The following is a 19,511-nucleotide window of genomic DNA, read 5'->3' on the forward strand; positions in this document are numbered from 1 at the left end:
AGGCTGAGAGAATGTGACTTGCCAAAGTCACCCAGTGAGATGTATTGCTGAGTGATAATTCAAGTCCTGGTCTCCCTGAGTTCTAGTGAAAACACTTATATCTCTGTGTCATGCTGGCTTTTAGAATAATACACAAAGTGAATTGCTAAAAATACTTAGAATTCAAGTTGATTTTCACACACAATGAATTAAAATGTAATTTGTTGCTGTATGGCATTAAATGGCAACATTAGTATTTTATTTTCTTATTAATTATGCTTTGCGTCATAATTCCTTACTTCTGATCCATGGGGGGGGGGGGTTAACCATCATTTCAGAGAACTTTACTGCATTGGCCCTGGAACAGCCCTGTAGCGTTCCAAAATGGAACGTTCTGGGGACACTTGGCAGCGGGGAACAGATTTTATCACACAGCAAGAATGCTGCTGCCGCCGCTGAGTATCCCCATTCCTTTCCAGATGTGTTCCCCAGAGGGCGATTTCCAGGAATGCTTCTCAAGCTTGAATCCATTGCCCCATATCCCAGTCTCTTGAGCAGCAGAAAACAAGCTTGCTCCATTCTCAATATGTTATTCTTTCAAATATTTAAACGTGGCTAACATGTCACCTCTTAACCTTCAATTTCCCAGGCTAAACATACCCAGTTCTCTAAGCCACTCCTCGTAGGTCATGGTTCCAAACCTTTAATCATTTTGGTCATCCTCCTTTGGATACAAGCGACACGGTAGCTTAGTGGTTAAGATGCTGACTCTGATGATTGCGAGGTTGGCAGATCAGCAGGTTGAGACCCAAGCACTACATGATGGAGTGAGCTCCCGTCACTAGTCCCAGCTTCTGCCAAACTAGCAGTTCAAAATCATTTAACAAGTGCAAGTAGATATATATGTACCACTTTGATGGGAAGGTAACAGCGTTCTGTGTATTCATGCTGGCACATGACCAAGGAGTTATCTTTGACAATGCTGGCTACCTTGGCTTAATAACAGAGATTAGCACTGTCCCCTCCAGTCAGTCACAACTAGACAATCTTGTCAAAGGAAAAATCTTTAACTTTTACATCTGGATATGATCCAGCTTGTCAATATCCCTCTTGGACTGTGTTGCTCAAAAATGGACACAGCATTTCAGGTGAGATCTGATCAAAGTGACACTATTACTTCTGTTGATCTAGACACTACACTCCTATTGATGCAACCTAGGATCATGATGATATAAGAAGAGTCATGTTCCACCCGATGAAAGGCCAGATGCTTATGAGAAAACAACCAGCAGGACATGAGTACAACAATACTTTCCTCATGCTCCTCAACAACTGACATGATGAGGAAAATGTCTTCTGATACTAGAGGCAATATACAGCAGTCTTAACAAGTAGTAACTGCTGGTCTAATCCTCTGTGAAATTATCCAGTCTCCTTTTGAAGCTGGTCCAGAAATGGGCACCAGGTGACCTCCAAATGTTTCCAGACATACCCTTCATAGCACCATTGGCAAGGCAAGGCATGTGAGCTGTAGGCCATTTTGATGAACATGTGTCTAGTCTATTTTTATCTTTCTGCCTACATATGCTAAACTCCCTAAAGTCTTCATTTTTGGCACAGATATACACATACAAAAGAATAACCAATTGCAAGACATCTTAATTTATAACAGTGTGGCTGTGGGGGATATATAGAGTTATCATCCTAACATCATGTAACCTCAGCAACAAAAACATAGGGGTCAAACCTACTGGCAACTTGCAGTGGCCACAGGCCATTCTAGCCCCAGTTGACCATCAATCAGCACAGGACCATGGCGACCAGCTGCCACGGTCCTGAGGCCAGCTGCTGCCACAGTCTGGAATAGATCACCAGAAAAAGTGCATTTTCCCCACTCCTTTTCTGGCCAGCTTTGGGCTGTGTTAGCCAGCCTTGGTGCAGCTTCCAGCCGATATGGTGTGTGTGTGTGTTTGTGATCTGCATGTCATGTCCTGGATCGGCTGGAAGGTGGTGCTTCTTCCCCATCTGTTTTGGGTCATATTCAATTTTCTGTGTTTTATAATGGTCATCTTGGGTACTGCATGCTTACATTCAGAGCAGCTGAAGAAGGGAAGCTCAGACATTATGCCATAATATATGAACATTAAAAAATAGTTTGATCCCAATGGAACAATCAAATACCCCACTTTGACCTACTCTACACATATTACAGGAAATCCATTTCTTACAAACACATGTCCTCAACAAGCACAGTAATAGTGCTCCTATGCATGGGGAGTTGTGCTTACAAGTATAGGTCAGATATATCCCATGTTGTGTTCAGGGAAAAAGTCTGGATTGGGGCCTTAATAATATTCTGGTTTATTTGACTTATTTCTTGGGCTGTAAAAACACAACACAAACAGCAATCTCTTAACTATGGGAGAATGTTTCAGCTTTTTGCAGCAAGTTCGGGGAATCTGAGCTAGAATACCCTGGAGGAAGAGGTCAGCAGTCCTTAGTCTGTAACCTGAGAAGTTTGATTTTTTTTCTTACTTGATTCCCACATAAGGGAAAAAAAACCCTTTTAATTAATAGACAGTGATCACAAATCCTGATTATAACTTCTATAGATGCTATGCCTCTGCACAGTAGATGGCTGCCAGCTTCAGTTGTTGGTGTCTAGGGCTTTTAGTCCATCTCAAGTAAAAAATATATAATTCCAGACCACTCTTGTAATACATCACAGTCATTTTCTGCACTTTAGTTGTTTTGTTCTCTCTCAATTTCCCCCTTTGCAAAATAAAACATCATTAAAGCAGGTTTAAAGTGCACTTTAGTGCCTGCAATCTTCCCATGCTATTCTTTAATATTTCATCATTAAATAGCAAAATAACCTGATATGATCCTAATTTAGTGCCAATTACACTGCATTGATCAAAGTGACCTTTTCATACTGGAGCACAAAAATCAATCCCACCGTACAACAAATGTCAGGGGGATGAGAGCAACATATAATCTGTGACAATCAAAACATTACTTACAAATGAAATCACCAATGACCTGCATGCCAAGGCAATTTCTGCATAATGCGCACTGTTTTTGTTTGTGGCTTTTGTGACGAATTCTTAGATTGTTTTTTTTTTTTTTACCCCATTCCCCATTGTCTGCTCCCTAAAGCAGTTGGATTATGTTGCCAATTTTGTGGCACATGTTGACCATGGTTTTCCAGAGATTTTAAAAAGGCAAGAAAAGCCATTTCATCTACATATTTAGGTTTGGCTCAGAGAAAAATACATTCTTCCATGCACAGTAGCCCAGCTTTACCTGGGGATGCAGCCTCATGGAGAGAATAACATCTGGCCTACTGCTTTGAGGATATTGGCATTGCTTTCCAAAGAGGCAAGTGCACTTGCACTTTTTGGGCCCCATTCCCACTGGGCTATAAAGTGAATCAAGAATCAGATTATAGGGACATCATTCCCATTTGAACTCGCATTCGATCCTTGTTTAAGGAAAATCGTTCCCATTTGAATTTGCATTCGATCCTACTTTGATCAATTTCTCCAGTGAAAACCCGAATCAGTGGTGAATAACCCGGCTTATCCTGATTGCACTTTTCCAGAGGTTTTTTTTAGCAGCTGCCATGTCAGATCTGGGCAAGCTAATGGGAACGACGGGTGTCCGAATCAGTATTTTAGGAGGGGAGGAGCAATGTTCAAGAGGCTGTCCCGGGGGTGTCACCAGCTTTGTTCTCTTTCCTGCATTCCCAGTGCCATTTCCCCCCTGGTGGGAAGCAGGGTGAGGTGATCGCATATATAGACAATTTTTTTAAAAAAATTAAGCTTTCGATCGCCTAGATGCTCTGTCGGGTGTCCGATCACTGCAAATTGATCCATTGGCTTCCAAACAGAATGAGCGCATGACGGCCCCTGCCAATCCCCCCAGTCCACATAGATTGATGTGTGAGGTGACCTACCGCACACCCTTTTTGTAACTATTATTTCTTCTTTTTCCTTTTTCTGTTTTTGCTAAGCGCCTAAGCACCTCAGCGCTCCAGTGCTCTAGGCTCAGCACTCCAGCAGGCCCATAGCTAGGCTGGGGCAACGGGGCCCCAAAGAGAGGGAGACAGAGAGACTTCTACACTGGAGAAATCACCTGGTTTGGCACTGCTTTCACTCTTTCCTGGCTCTAGGCTATGGAATTCTGGGAGTTGTGCCCACAACAAATTCCAACTCCCAGAATGCCATAGCCTTGAGCCAGGATGCTTAAAAGCAGTGTCAAACTGGGTGATTTCTCCAGTGTAGATGCAGCCTCAGTCTCTTTCTTTCTCTCTGGCGCACATGCGTGCGCGTCTGTCTGCTCCCCTGCCTGCTCCTCCTGGGAGTTGGAGTTTGTTGTTGGACTAAGCACACACGTGCACACACGTGCACACACACACACACACACACACAGGAAGACCTTTGGATCTGAATTGGATTCCCTGTTATTCTTCCTCCTTGTCGTCCTCTTCTTCCTCCCCTCTTGCTCCTCCTTCTTCCCCACTTCCTCCTCCTCCTCTTCTTCCTCCCTTCTCCTTCCTCCCCTTCCTCCTCCTCTTCTTCCACTCTTGGCTTGACAACATACTCCAACTCCCAGAATTCCATAACCTAGAGCCAGAAAAGAGTGAAAGAGGTGCCAACAGTGTGGATGAAGCCTCTCTCTCTCTGGTGCGTGCGTGCTCATCTGCCCCTCCTATGGAGTTGGGTTTGTTGCTGGCCAGCTGGGCCGTTCCTATTTCTCTTCCTCCTCCTCTTCTTCCTCCCATCTTTTTCTTCCTCTTCTTCTTTCTCCTCCTCCTCCCCTCTTCTTCCTCCTCTTCTTCCTCCTCCTCTTCATCCTCCCTTCTTCTTTCTCCTCCTCTTCTTCCTCCTCCTCCTCCTCTTCCTCTTCCTCCTTCCCTCTTCTTCCTCCTCTTCCTCTTCCTCTTCCTCCTCTTCATCCTCCCTTCTTTTTCCTCTTCCTCGTCTTACTCCCCTCTTCCTCCTCTTATTTTTTATCTTCTTTCTCCTGTCCTCCTCCTCCTCCTCCTCCTCCTTTCTCTTCCCCCCTTCCTCCTCTTCCTCTTCTGTTTTTGTTGTTATTATTGTGTGCCTTCAACTCTTTTCTGAGTTATGGCAACCCTACAGAGTCCCCTTGGCATAGTTTCCTCAGGAGTGGGGGTTGCCTTTACTTTCTCCTGAGAAGCTGAGAGAGTGTGTCTTGCCCAAGGTCTTCCAGTGGGTTTGCATGGCCAGTCTGTCTTCTCCAATTCTCTAGCCACCAAGCCAGCCCCCTCTTCTCCCCCCTTTTTCTTCTTTTTCCTCCTCTTCCTCCTCTTTGGTTGTTGTTGTTGTTATTGTGTGCCTTCAACTCCTTTCTGTCTTATGACAACCCTGCAGAGTTCCCTTGGCATAGTTTCTTCAGGGAGGAGGGTTGCCTTTACCTTCTCCTGAGAGGCTGAGAGAGTGTGACATGCCCTAGGTCTCCCAGTAGGTTTGCATGGCCAGTCTGTGTCCTCCAGTTCACTAGCCACCAAGCCATCTCCCTCTTCTTTCCCCTTCTTCTTCTTTTTCCTCCTCTTCCTCCTCCTCTCCTTCTTCCCCTCTTCTTCCTCTGTTGTTGTTGTTGTGTGCCTTCAACTCCTTTCTGAGTTATGGCAACCCTGCAGAGTTCCCTTGGTATAGTTTCTTCTGGGGAGTTGCCGTTACTTTCTCCCGAGAGGCTGAGTGAGTGTGTCTTGCCCAAGGGCTCCCACTGGGTTAGCATGGCCAGTCTGTCTCCTCCAATTCTCTAGCCACCAAGCTAGCCCCCTCTTCTTCCCCCTTCTTATTCTTTTTCCTCCTCTTCCTCCTCTTCTTCTTCTTCCCCTCTTCCAATCACAGTGACACCTAGCCGCCCAAGCACTCAGGCGCTTCAGCGATCCATTGACCACAAAAACAAAAACAAAACAACAACAAAAAATCAAAACAGAAAAAACAGGTTTGAAAGACGCAAATGGGAACGGGGAACAAAAACAGCCTGAGTCAAAATGCATCGAAGCAACTGACGTCACTGTGACGTCTAATCGCCTAAGCGCTTGATTGACAGCTTAAAATAGGAAAAACCAGTTCCAGACAGGCAATGGGAATGGGAAAAGTCAGTGTCAAAATACAAGGGAGAAATATCAATGGGAACGAGAACATGGGTCAAGAAAAACCAAGTCCATTTGCTCCCTTTTGTAATGGGAATGATGGACGTGATTCGAATACGACTTGGGAATTCGCTCTGAGTCTGACTCACAGCAAGATTTGTTGCTTTATCACCCAGTGGGAATGGGATCTTAGTGTTTCACTTTGTGTGAACTTTAGCAACAAAACAGAAGCTTCAGTTGGGGATGCACACAGTGTAAAATTGGCAGTGAATAAATATGTCACTTTTTTCTTTATCTCATTTTCTTATTTTTATAATCTTATGTGAATTCCACCCATATTTTTCATTTGTTTACCTTGATCTGTGATTTTATAAAAGTCCAAAAAGGTCTTACATATTTCCATGTGCATTTCTCTTAATACTGATTTTTTTTGTACACAATTTTGCTTAGTAAACTTTTGGAGGATGCAATTCTCCCAACATAACGCATTTTATATATTATTTTCAGTAATTACTATTATTTTTATGTATGGATACTTTGTGCAAATAAACAATTTTGTGTACACCCCTCTTGGTTGGGGAAGAGCATCTTCCAAATCTAGAGGAGTCCAACTACAAAATGAAAACTACATTTCCATTGGTGAATAATTTTAGGAAGTGTGAATTAACTATTAAAATGCAAAACAGTCAAGCCTCATCCTTATTCAAGGTTTTTGCTAACAGCTTCAGGAAATGCCAGAAAACATGTGATTTATCAGATCTCCATCCCCAAATACCGCTTATGTGATCACTCTTGCTTTTGCTATCCAGCTGCCTTAATTTCCATTCATTCTATCATCACCTATCCAAAGCTGATTGTTTATTCAAAGTTGTGACAGCATTTCACTCATTATATAATCCCTGAAGGTGTCACATCACCTCTTTTGACTAATTTAAGAAGGAGCAAGAACTAAGAGCCAGGGAGGAGAAGACAGCTGAAAAGCAGCATTAATGAGGAAAAGAACAGTATCACACAGGAAAAAAAATGAAGCGGAAGAATAGTTGGCTAAATTCTAGTTCAACCTTCCCCAAGCTGTCTCCATCTGAGTATGTTGGACTAACTGAGTAGCCAACTTTTGTTAGAAGCCTTTAAAAAAACACAGGCCTTTTACTTTTAAAATTACAATTCAAACTGTATTTTAATTTCCTTTCTTGGTTTTCTGACTTTCAGTAGTGTTGGATGGTAAACATACAAAGTGTTTCACTTACCAGACTGATCAAATCTTAGATTTTTGTCCTAAACCATGTAATAAGAATAACTCTGTTTTTAGCAAGTCCATTAACAAACATGATTTACGACAGACACTTACCCAGCCCTATACGTAACCATGGTAAGAACTAAATAATGTTCATGTGCTGGTTATGAACCAAATCCAATTCATTTCACACTGATGCAGAATTAGTTCCAGACTAATACAAAGAAACACTATAAGCAGACTGTTAAGGTGACTCCCTCCTTTTAAATATGTCTTTCCAAAACAATTTGCAGCTTAACAATCCCCCTATAAATGGTGTGATTAAGTTTTATCCATTTCTGTATCTTTGATGTATTTACCCAGATGCAGCTGTCATTTTGTTTAGAAGTGGATCTATTGTTTGGAATGGTTGCTTTGTCAATGGATCTTTCTGAGCTGATTTTTAAAGAACAACAACCACAAATAAGCCTTGGATTTAATATCTGGAGAGCAGCTATATCTACCTTATCTCTGATCCATTGTACTAGTTAGAGATCCTGTCATTGCTGGAGGAGGATAGCCCTGATGTTGCCTGCACAGAAGAGTTATAAATCTAGCAAGGAACTTAAACATACACATACCACATTCCCTGAAAACAGAGAGGAAGAGAGGAGGGAATAGTCCTTTAGAGAAAGTGAAAATTTTGCATAGCTTTTGGTGGTGAGGGCCTAATGGAGACAATGCGCTACCATTGAGGTAATGATGTATTTCTTTATAACCATCATATGTTTAAAAGCTCACCAAATGACACAAGGTGAGTAGAAAACAGTGCTTTGAAAAAATACTTATAACATTCCAAGTGTTACAAGGTACAGTCTGCCCACCCCATACATGGGGGATCCGTTCCAGGGCCCTCGCATGTGGGTAAAATAGCATATGATCAAGCCCCATAGGAAATAATGAGGCATGTGCTTGCGGTGGTGCATGGCGTGAATACACGCCCCATTATTTCTGTCTGGGCTTGCCTTCCGTATGAGCTCAAAGCCACGGAAGGCAAGCCCGTCTATAAGGACGGCCAACTGTGTTACAGACAGTTGAGCATCTTTTGCAATAACCAAAAACAGCAAACTTGTAAAAGTCATTAGAGTATTGTGCTTAGAGTGCCAGATTAATGCTGGAAAGACATGGATTCAAATTCCAGTATGGTTAACCGTGCAGCTCACTGACTAGCCTTGGAATTGATCACTGTTTGTCAGCTTAACCTCAAAGGTTTTTGTGGGGAGAAATTTGTGTGGAATTAGGGTCAGAGATGTACACTGTGAGGTATGTGACTTCTAACTTTAACTGTTCCACCAGTCCAGGTTTTGTACTTCACATCCCATTAGCCCATTCCAGCATGGCTAATGATAAGGAATTAAGGTAAGAAATATCTACAGGTCACAATATCTGTTCACCTCTGGATTTTTTTTCAATATGTGAAAGTTATACAACTGAAAAAAGTGCAGAGCATAAATGTGGGAATATGTGCAAAAATGCTTACATGTAAAAATGCTTGTACATAAATAAATACTGTAAAGAAAAATGTTGGCAAACAAATGGATATTTCCAAGCAAGGGAGGGGGGGGGGGAATCAAGCCTCACAACCTCATATGACAAAAGACAGAATGGGAATTGATGTAGGATTCAAGTCAGGATTTCCATTAGATTTGGCAAATTCAATGAAAATAATTTTTCCACACCTCCAAGACTTGTGGTTAAAAAAATGTACTCCTTGCCTGCATATTAATGAGATTATAGATTATCACTGTCATTGACAGAGAGGCGAGATATAAATAAAGTTTTACTTATTTTATTTTATTATTCTGTGAAATAAACTGTACACAGAGCAATCCACATATTGTCTTTTGCTTAATTAGTTAATCTCAAAGGTTCTACAAGAACCCTTTGCATATTCATTTGAGTTTCTCTGTTTTGGGATAAGGTGGGGTATTGATGATGATGATGATGACAGAAAAACAAATATGAATAAGCTATTTTCTTTTTTCTTTTTTAAAATTATGTTAATGACCATAAGTAGAAGTTTTAGATGAAGAAAAGTTAGCAAAAGCTGCAATCGTTCAGGTTCAAAGAAGATATAAACAGCTTTATCATTTCCCCTTTCTTTGTTTATACTCTAGGTCAACAGCTCAAATTCTCATCTGGAGTGCTTATATTTAATACAATTATATTGTAGTTTTAAGACAGATGTATAGTTTCTTTAGAAATTTGAGCATCACTAGTTACTAAGAATTGTATCAAAACATATCTGTGAACAGCTATCATTTAATCAGACTGCAGCAAACTCTGCCTTTGAGCCAGCACAACACAGTTGTTTGAGTGTTGGACTATGAGTGTGGAGATTGGAGTTTGAATGCCTGCTGCGCCACGAAACCCACTACATGAGCCATGAAACCTCGTGGATGACCTTAGGCTAGTCACACTCTCTCAGCAAGTCTGATTCTCTCAGGGAATGGAAATAGCAAACCCCCTCTGAGGAATCTTGCTAAGAATCCCCTGTGATAGGTTCACTTTAGGGTTGCCATAAGATGGAAATGACTTAAAGGCACATAGAAACAACAAGAACAACAGCAATCTCTGATATATGGATATTATATTTGGATTTAATTGCAACACTCACTTTCATGTAAGCCTATAGAGGATAGGGGGGATGGGAAAAGTGAGAAAGCAAAGAAAGCTTTGAAAGAGAAGTGAACACGTTACTGAACTACTCTACTAAATGTATGTATTACATGAAATGAAGATTTATTACTTCTCCACACACTACTTTCACATTGAAAACTGAACTCAAAGTACAAAACAGAATATGTGTGTATGTGTGTGTGACCATGGAAGATCTACAAGAATTCATCCTTGATATTATGAAAATGGAAATAGTAAAAGAATTCTCATATCTTGGATCAAACATTAATTATAATGGAGACAGCAGTCAAGAAATTAGAAGAAAGCTAGGATTGGAAGGGCAGCCGTGAAAGAACTGGATAAAATCCTAAAGAACAAAGATTTGAGCACTGAAGTGTTCAACTGAACGCTAAAGTGAATACAATTTCATTATATTCACCATTTATGGATGTGAGAGCTGGACAGTGAAGAAGGAGTATAGGAAAGAATGAACAAACGCATTTGAGATGGGGTGCTAGGGAAGAATGCAGAGGATACTATGGATGGCCAAGAAGACAAACAATTGGATCCTTGAGCATATCAAGCCTGAATTCCCCCTGGAAGCCAGGACAACTAAATTTAGGCTGTCATATTTCAACCACTTCATGAGAAGACATTAATGCTAGGGATGGTGGAAGTCAGCAGAAAGAGGGGGAGACCACATGCCAGATGGATGGACTCAACCAGGGAGGCCACAGGCCTGAGCCTGCAGGACCAGAGCAGGGAAGTAGAGGACAGTTGGTCTTGGAGAAGTCTCATCCACATTGTCACCATGAGTTGAGGTCAACTCAAGGGCAATTAATAACAATATATATAACAGTGTGTGTGAGTGTGCGCGCGCGCATATGCATTAAAGAAAGTTGCACTTCACTGTTGTAATGAACTGTCATTAGTAGGACTAGAAACTTTAAATAATTAAGATGTTGGTGTTTTAATAACCTTTGCTGAAGTGAACACTTTTATTGCAACATACTAGTGATCATTATTAAGGGCTTATTCGTATCATATGCTGAGACATCTGGGAAAATCTCATCTCTTTCCTATCCATATTCTTTTAATTCTTTATGCCTGAACTTCATTCAGAAATGTAATCCTAAGATTGCACAGAAAAACTAATCATTTGTTCCCAGCTATAAATCATATCTTATTAAAGGAAACCAAATTTTCTGGGATCACAAATTGGAAAATTATTAACTTAATTCTTTACAAATTGCATGGGAGATAATATCTGATAATCCATTAAGAACATCTTAATCGATGTCTCCCACCAAAGCACACTGATAAGGATACAAGTACTGTTGATTAAAAGAGTGCAGTGTAATGGTTTATAAAAATGTCAAAGCACTTGAAATTAATACAGTGCTAATGCATCAAGCAACTAATTTAGTTTGAAGATGGACAATGTGTGCCAAGCATTCAGAGTTAAAACAGCTCAAATTTATCAAACACGTCAAAAAAGAATAAAACTACATTGATATAATATATAAATAGCAAATCTTGATTTGTCATGTAGATGCAGGGTAGGAAGCATGAGTTCATTTTGATTAAAACTCCTAAAGTTAGTGTCCCTACTCTTGGCACAAGTAACTTATATCTGTAAATTAGCTAAACTAATGTACTTGGAGTTAAGACTGACTAGGCTTCCATAGGTACTCTGTTTTAAGTGCTATATATTATCCATGAAATAGAATGTTGCATTAAAGAATATATTGTGCACTGAGCTGAACTGAAAAGGTCAAATAGTATTAGGAACTAGGGATAAAAAGACTATCCTCACCTTTTCACACACTGAGACACCTCATCAAAAATTGTTATTCCTCCAACAGATTTTTCTTTTTGTCCTTGTGTGAGGCCAGAAAGAGCAGCAGTAAAATTTGTTTATTTTTAAATAGTGGGTTCTGCATATTGTAGCTATGCCATCACATAGTGGTTTGAGCTTGGACTATGTCTCTGGAGATCAGGGGTCCAAATCCCTACTTGGTTATGAAAATTCACTTGGTGACCTTGGGCAAGTCACACTCTCTCAGCCTCAGAGGATGGTAATAGCAAATCCCCTCTGAATAAAACCTGCCAAGAAAGCCCTGTGATAGGTCCACATCAGGGTTGCCATAAGTCAGAAATGACTTGAAGGCACATAACAACAGCCATAGTGAGATGGTCCTATGGAACCTATCACAGCAAGGCACCTACCTGAATGGTGGTGGTGGTGGTGTTGAGGAGCTGAAGAAGAAAGGACCAGAGTCTTAGCATGGGAGAGAGAGAGAGAGATCTTCAGGGGTTGACAGAGCAGGAGAAGAAGCAAAAAGAGGTAGCAGGGAGTTAAAAGGGATGGAGGTGAGGAAAGCTGGGGGCGGGAGGGAAGACACAGGCCGAAGAGGTGGGCATCAAGAATGGTTAGGAAGGATGCTTTTTAAATGTGAGTAAAAACAACTCATCTCAGTGTGAGTGAAGTGTTGCAATTATTATAATTTTGATAGATAGCTAGCTGTACAAGTGACATAATCTTGCATTGGGCAAAAAAGGGCTGAAATGCAGAGTTTGCAAATATTGCTTTTTCAGACTACAAAAAATAATTCAGGTTTGAAGCATTATTATCATCAATAAAAATTTTTCTTTGCCTAAGAAAATCCTATGAAATTCATGGGGCTACACACACACACACACATGTACATACTGTTCAGGAACCAAGCACTTGAAGGACTGTTTAAACCCACTTGGATTTAAGTTCATTTAGGAAAACTCTACTGGAGAAGCCCTGGAGAAGCCCATAGGACTACAATATGTAGTAGAGTTTTGCCTCAGATGCTGCTGCCAAATAACCACAGGAGACCAAGCTGGAGGAAAGGCCACAACTTTATTAATTAGCAAACAATTGGTAGGGTTGGCACAAAGCATGAGGTCAGGATCTGCGAAATCAAACAACCTCATGTTTGTCTGATTAGCAAAAGCCTGGTCCCCACCAGGCATTGGGATGACCTAGGGGCTAAGGAACACCACTTGACCACAACTCTGCCATGCGTTCACATATTCACTAAGCCCCTAGTCACCGGGAGGCGCTCTCGTGTTATGGCCCCTGCAATGGCCATACGCCTGCCCTATTCGCCCCCGGATCCCGACTGACTCCCAAACCAGAGCTCTGTAGCCCTGGTACCACACCGTGCAGATCCTGGCCTATGCTGCCGCCCACAAGTTGTGACAAAAAGCCCAGAACCAAGCGGTGGGTGGGTGGGAGAAGCACTCCAGCGCCTCCTCCCTTCCAACTTGGCTCCGTCCTCAACCGGAGCCAAGCGCTGACTGAGGGCCGGAGCCGGCAGCACGGCCTTAAATAGGCCCCGGCTCCACCCCAGACCATGTGGTCAGGGAGACTCCTCTTCCAGGGCAACTGCCCAATGAGCTGCCCTGTAGGACTGGAACTCCTGGACCATAGAGCCCGGCTCCTAGAGTGTTGTGGGGCTGAAAAGGTACCCCCTCCACCCCGCGCACCAATAAGGATCCGGGGCAAGCCCCAGAGGACTCTGGGGCTTGTAGTTTCGCTGCCGCTTCTAACAGCAAAGCGGCCTGCCCATCCAGCCGGGTGGCTGCTTTTTCTCCAGAGTGGAATCTCAGATTGGGATCAATCTTCCATCAGAGATCCAAGGTACTTTCACACTACATAATGCTATAGATGACACAGTGACAGCACTATTCTTACATTTTAATTACATTGGCTACATTGCATGGAATCCTGGGATTTGTATGGAATATTGGGATTTGTAGTTTGGTGAGGCACTACAGCTTTCTGAGAATTCTTAATACACCTCCCTAAAATGCAAATCCTAGGCATAAAACTGTGACAGTTTAAGTGGAATTATAGCACCTTCATTGTATAGTCTGAAACATTCCCAGACATACTCTGGATTTCCATATTCATTAGGCCTCAGCAAAGATTGTAGGCTTGATTCAATAAGTTCTCTTTCAGATACCAGTTTAAAATGTAGCTATTTGTACAAAGTTACAAGGAATAATGCAAAAGATGGATTTTGTCTGCTGTTCTTGGTATATCTTTTAACCGATTTTAGCAAATATTCATCATTTATGATGTTCGACATTTATAATTTTAGATATGCGTTTTTATTTTCAGACTTTTGGTTTTATTAGTGATCTTAGCAATGTGTTTTTACATATGATTGTTGCCAAACATGACCTTTTATGAGGAAGTGTGGGATATGAATAAATAAATACAGCTCATAGAATCCCCCAAGCAGTGGGAGTTGTAGTTCATAAGAATAACATTTCCAGGCTTTGCAAAATCCTGATGGAAATGTATTCTGTAATCCCATTGGAACTGTATTTTGTAGTTATTGCTGAACTATGTTGGTTTGTATTTTTTAAAATAAAGAACAGCCATGTTATTTACATTATCTCAGCCAGTTTCAGCTATCCTTTTAGACTAATGATTTTTAGCCTCAGTACCTGATATTTGGAGGAGGCCATAAAAATGACCCCAAATCCCTTTCACCATCTCATTTCTCCATGCAGTAGATGACCAGCCAAGCTGTGAAGGGATATGTTCAAACAGCATCCAAATCATCTCTCATTTCCTGCAAAGTATTGACAATTTATAAACAGCAAAATATTCTTTCTGAATATTTAGCATGTGTGGATATCTTAGTGAAATGTTTTCCACAAATTATCCCTCTTTTTTAAAAATAAATAAATAAATAAATAAATAAGATAGCAACAAATTCTTAATATAGAATGAAATTTGGTGACTGACAAGAGACAAACAATTCTTTCAATTCTTTAGTGAGAGTAATAACTGTTAATTATGTGAAATGAAGCAATTTCCCCCTGTTATAAAGCACGGATGGTTTCTAAATATGTCTGCTATTTGGAAATACATGGCCCTTCAATCTGAAAAGAGAGTGCCATTCTCATTGTTCCATTTGTTTGGGAAAATAGGTCCAAATTGATTAAACTAATCATTTTATTCTAACTGTTCTTTTTAAAGGCAACTGCTGATTGCATGCCCCTTTTGTAGCTTCAGCAAAGCCCAAGATGATACAAAATAACCATCTTGCCAGTTGTCACAACTATTTCCTCATTCTTTAATTAAACATAATATTGGAAACAGTATAATTCACATCTAATTAGAGAACATCTTCTTTAGTCATAAGGCAATATGGTTTGAGGAAAAATTAGTATGGAATGTGTAAGAGGCAATGGCAAAATGTTGGCTGTTCTCATGCCACTTCATTGGCAATGAGATCCCTGTGTGGCTTCAGACAGGTTTCCTCACCTCCTCAGCTGCAGTGTACTCCTTTCCTGAAAGGGGGCACAGCTATTTCAGTGAAATTGGACTATTTAGTTTCTCTTAAATGCATTTTTTAAATTTTATTAATGTATATTGCAATTTTCCCTCTCTCTCGTGACATGAGATCCACAAGAAAGACAGAAATGGAGACATGCATCCCAAGATGCAAAAAATAATCACTGAAATCCTATATGAATTTTTATGTAATGTAACTTTATGTATACCTAGCCATGTAGCAAAAGAAACTCGGCTACTGATTTGTGATGATGGATAATGGGACACCGGCAAGAGTGACTGATGCATATTGGTGCTGAATGCTCATCTGGACCAATGCAATGCACATCAGGACTGATACAATGTGCATTGGGACTGATGCATTTCAGTACTGTTGTACATTTCAGTACCGTTGTGCATCAGGCACCAATGTGCATTGGGCATTTTGCCTGCTGTGCTATGTAGTAGCATAACAGCAGCTATCTACTCGATATGGATATTGTGTCAGAGCACAGTTCTAATTCCCACAGATGTAAGTCTACTTACAAAGACACAACATTTCAACAGGATCCCAGACAATGTCCTTTATTTGCCAGAATGTCCACTATGTTTTGGTCTGTAAATGTCCTTAAGGCCTTCTTCGAGGGCCTACATATATATATTTTAAAAAATTCACAGGAGGACAACATGTAAATACATGCCACCCAATTACATAAGAATGAGAAAAAGCAAGTAAGCAAGTCTAATTGGAGCTAGATTGATCTAAATTTTCTCTAAAACTCACTTTCTTAAATACTAAATTTCTATTTTATCAATTTAAAATAGCAATAACATCACAATGACCCAAACAATCCATTTTTATTGACACAGGGAAAAGTTTATGAGTTGAGATTCTCTGGTATATCTATTAGTAGCTGCAAAGCTAACAAATCCCAGCAAGCATCCACCCTCAGTTAATCTCTCCCTCTTCTGATTGAGAGGCCTTTGACAAACAAAGGTTTTAACATTCAAAAGAAAGCTTGCCCAAGGGTCTTGTTACTCCATATAAAAATTAACCAGACTTTCCTTCCCCCACGTGGGAATACACATCTGTTCTAACACAATGCAAAAGAATGCAGCCTGCATGCTGGTGGTGAATTGGCACCTGCATACCAGGACTAGTGCTTTTGACATCAGCAGCAATAAAAATCTGGATCAGCTGCTTTCTTTTGCTAAGGCTTCTAGTGGCACTTCCACTGAAAACAGTTTGCTATGGTTAAGTTCCTTAAAATATAACATTGTGATAAAAGTGGGGCAGAAATCTCTATATGATTGCAAGTGCTGCATTCATTAGATGGACTCAACATATGAACGAATAAAAAGGGGGGGGGGGAGAGAATATCCTGTACCCTCTAAAGTCTATAGTTAAATTTATTAACTATACCCAGAGAAGATACTGTAGGATAAATTTGTATGCATTAATCACTCCAGGTTTTATTCTGAATTCTAAAGGATTTAACCAAGGTGCTCAGGCCTATGTCCTAAAGGGGCTCAGTTTGGACTAAACCTTTGAATGGATGTATTGTATTGATATGATAACAAGTGTGACCTACAAGGAAATATTTGTGTGGAGTGCAACTGTGCAGGATTCTCACTCCACCCACAACTGTTACTCAACATTCTGTGGCCAGTGCAGTACCATTCACAGTTGTGATTGGCTCCTGGTGTATTTCAAAACACTAGTGCTCCTTATAGTCCTACATACTTTTGGAAACAGTTTATCTGAAGGACCCTCTTCTTCTGTGTAGAGGTGGGTATGACATAGAGATGTTGGCTGTCCATTGAAGTAATAAACAGAGAGCCATGTGTCTGTCATAGGTCAAGTGATGGATTTGGGAGATGGCCTACATGGTGTTGTGGTTTGAGCAGTAGACTGATCTGGAAATCAGGATTTGATTCTCAATGGCCATGGAAACCCACTGGGTGATCTCTGGCAAGTTACATGCTCTCAGCCCCAGAAAACCATGTGATTGGTTCATTTTAGGATTGCCATAAGTCAGAAACCACTTGAAGGCATACGATAACAACAAATATCTGAGTCTAAATAAAGCCATGAAACTCATTTGGTGACTATTGGGCCAATAACTCTTTCTCTTTCAGTCTGATGTACTTTGACTTGAATCCCATTTTGGGAGAAAGGCAGGATATAAATTCAATAAATAATAAATATATAGATTGATTGATATGCTTACTGCGAGGATAAAATAGGGCATTGTTTCTTACAGCATGTCTTGGAAGAAGAAGGTTATAGGTGACCATTTGATTTCACTAGACACACAGAAAAAGAAAGTAGGAACTTAGAAAAGTTGTTTTGAAGAGTACAACACCCAGAATCCCATATCCAGCCTAACTAGTAGCCCTTCTAGCTAAAGGATTCTGCATATTGTAATCCAAAAAGTAACATCTTTGTTTTACAGAGGAATGTGTGTGCATGAGAGAGAAGGGGGGAGGTGGAATTATGTGATTCTTTAAACAAACACACATACACAGACAGACCTAGAATCAGACATCTACATCATGGGCATAATTACTCGAAACATACCCCTTTATTTCCATAATTTCTTTACATTTTAGGAACATTAGCAGAATCAGTAGTCTAACTGGATGCCTGATCCATACTTGTGGAGTTGTGTATCTTCACACACACACCCAACTGTGAGTGGAGAGCACCTGCCTCTCACTGTGTGTAGGCCTTGTCTGCTTCCTGTGAAGTAGTTGGATTTAGAAGAATTAGTTCTGCTTGCTTTGTGAGGCTGAGCCAGTCTCCACATTTCTTATTCAAACCCTCATTCTGGTGCTCAGGCTCAACTGGAACCATTTCGTACTTCCATTGTTCAATGATTTTTTTAAATTATTTGTTTCCTTCCAGTTGAGCACATGTTTTAAAAAGCGACCCCCCAGCAATCTTCTTTTTCCCCCTCCTTTCACATGACTAAGCGATTATCTTCTTCCTAATCAAAGAGACAGATGAAAAGAGTTTATTAATAAAAGTTTCCCTTCAGGAAGATTGGAAATGAATGATTAGTAAAATACACCCAATTTTACTTATGGACCCCCCTCACAGAGAGGCATCTGTGAACGGCCGGGATGCCAGAATAGTGGCAAGGAGTCGGGCATCTGGAAGCTATTTGTGATATGGATTAGAAGTCAAGCTGCACAAAGATACTGCCTCCAGTCACAAAAGCTCACTCTGCAGAGTGGGGAAAAATATGCTGCTTGTTTACTGTGCTACTTTCCCCCTTTTGCTTGTTATCTGTTTTATTTCCTCTCACGCTCCGGTCTCCCCACACCATTCATGTGCAATTATGTCTATACAGATATGCCAGCTGGTGGGACTTGTTAAACATATATATTCACGATGTCAGTGTTTAGGAAGAAGAAAGAAGAGAAGGATGTTTGGAGGTCCACAAACTGCTCTAAAATGTATTCGGGGCTTGCAACACCACAGGCTGTTGCCATTAGGATTGAGCCAGAGCCAATTAACAACAGGCCTTAGAATCAGTTTCACTGAATGAGGTTTGTCCCTGCAAAATGGGAAATAATAATAATATATACAAAGTCTCATCCTTCTGAATAACCAAGGCCTAGCTCTGCACTTGGGGATCTATGGTGTAGAATATGCAAGTTAGAGGCAAGGAACACAAAAGGCTTGGAGGATTTTTGTCAATTTCATTGTTTTTGTGGTTGCTGTTTAATATAACTGCAGTCAGAATTGTCTGGTTAATGCGAGGGTCAACTAAAAGAATCACCTCAACTTCTAGTTTCTCTTAATTACTCATTTGTTCCTCTCTTAAGTTCATATAGTTCTGAATGTTGATAATGTTTCCAACTGTAAGTTCAGTCTATTCTAAATGCTAAGAGGTTTTTTCTTATAAGTTTATGTAGAAACTTACATGCACCGGGGGGGGGGGGGGGCTCTCTTGTCATATATTCTGTTTTGATAAAGATACACAATTTTGCAAGCAATTTTTTCTAATGTAGGGTTTGTTTCATCATAAATACATGTATTTGTGTGTGTATTTTAATGGTACCTTTAACTGTACAGTTCTGAGAAGTGCAAACTGTGGTAGATATCTAATTTTAATTCACATACTGTTTCAAGTATATGAAATAAGTTAAAATATTAAAATGTCAATTTATTGGAT

The sequence above is a fragment of the Sceloporus undulatus genome, chromosome 4 (assembly GCF_019175285.1).
Source record: "Sceloporus undulatus isolate JIND9_A2432 ecotype Alabama chromosome 4, SceUnd_v1.1, whole genome shotgun sequence".
NCBI classification, from domain to species: domain Eukaryota; kingdom Metazoa; phylum Chordata; class Lepidosauria; order Squamata; family Phrynosomatidae; genus Sceloporus; species Sceloporus undulatus.